This window comes from Dipodomys ordii, unplaced genomic scaffold (assembly GCF_000151885.1).
Source record: "Dipodomys ordii isolate 6190 unplaced genomic scaffold, Dord_2.0 Scaffold19, whole genome shotgun sequence".
Classification (NCBI taxonomy): Eukaryota; Metazoa; Chordata; class Mammalia; order Rodentia; family Heteromyidae; genus Dipodomys; species Dipodomys ordii.
Genome location: NW_012267235.1, coordinates 13,330,791 through 13,332,471, shown reverse-complemented (window position 1 = coordinate 13,332,471; position 1,681 = coordinate 13,330,791).

Below are 1,681 nucleotides of genomic sequence, written 5' to 3'. Positions count from 1 at the left end.
GGCGGGGGGAGCACTGCATCCCAACGCTGGTGGCTTATCCCTGTTGTCCTAGCTAGTCAGGAGCCTGAGATCTGGAGGATTCGGAAGCTAGCCTATGCAGAAAAGTCTGCAAGTCTTAATCTCCAATCTCCACCTCCAGCAAAAAGCAGGGTTGGGGCATAGATCAAGTGGTAGAGCACCAGCAAAGCATGCAAACCCAGCAAGCTGAAGGCCTTAAGTTCAAATCCCAAAACAAACAAAAAAGCAGTTCATAGAAACTGCTTGAGGGGCTGGGAAGGTGGCTCAATAGTAGAGTGCTAGCCTTGCATGCATTAGGCCCTGGGTTCGATTCCTCAGCAACACATAAGCAGAAAAAGTCAGAAGTAGTGCTGTGGCTCAAGGGATAGAGTGTTAGCCTTGAGGTGAAGAGCTGAGGGACAGCGCCCAGGCCCAGAGTTCAAGTCCCATGACCAACACCTCCCCCCCAAAAAAAAACTACTTGATAAATGGTTTCTGCTTATTAGAACAAAGCCAACATTTATTGCCTTTAAAAAATTTCTTGTATACTCAGTGCCTAGCACATGTGGAAGCGCAAGATATAATACAGAAGAAAGGAGGAGAAGGGAGGAGAGAAAGAGAAGGAAGAAAATTATGCTAAAAAGAAGAGGTAAACTGATTTTTTCAGAGCGTCTTAACACTAATAACAACTATGGCAGGAGCTAGGGTAGGGATCAGGGCTTGCCTACCATGCACAGGCCTTGGCTCTATTCCCAAAGAGAAATAACAATAAGGGCTTAGTGGTAGAGTGCATGCCTAGCATGCATGAAGCCCTGGGTTTGATTCCTCAGTACACAGAAAAAGCCAGAAATGGCACTGTGGCTCAAGTGGTAGAGTGCTATCCTTGAGCAAAAAGAAGTTCAGGGACAGTGCCCAGGCCCTGAGTTCAAGCTCCAGGACTGGCAATAAAAAAAAAGAGAGAGAGAGAAATACCAATAATAGTTTCTTGTTATTACTACTTTTTTTGGGGGGGGGGTCTGGTCGTGGGGCCTGAACTCTGGGCCTACACGCTGTCCCTCAGCTCTTCAGCTCAAGGCTAGTGCTCTAGCGCTTGAGCCACAGTGCCACTCCCGGCTTTTTTATTTTGCTTATGTGGTGCTGAGGAATCGAACCCAGGGCCTCAGGCATGCAAGGCAAGTGCTCTACCACTGAGCTACCTTCCCAGCCCCTATTACTACTTTTTTAAATAGACACTGTGTAGCCGGGTGCCAGTGGCTCACACCTATAATCCTAGCTACTCAGGAGGCAAAGTGAGATCTGAGGATTAAGGTTCAAAGCCAGCTTAAACAGGAAAGTCTGTGAGACTCTTATCTCCAATTAACTAGCAAAAAGCTACTCAGGAGGCTGAGATCTGAGGATGGAAATTCAGAGCCAGACCAAGTAGACCAATTTGTGGGAATCTTATCTCCAAGTAACCAGCAAAAAGCTGGAACTAGAGGCCTGACTCAAGTGGTAGAGCACCAGCCTTGAGCAAAAAGCTAAGCAAAGCCAGATGCTATAGGTTCATGTCTATAATACACACACACACACACACACACACACACAAACACACACACATGGAAGTTGTGGCTCAAATGGTAGAGCACTAGCCTTGAGCAAAAAAGTTCAGGGACAGCACTTCAATCCTGAGTTGAAGCCCTATAAC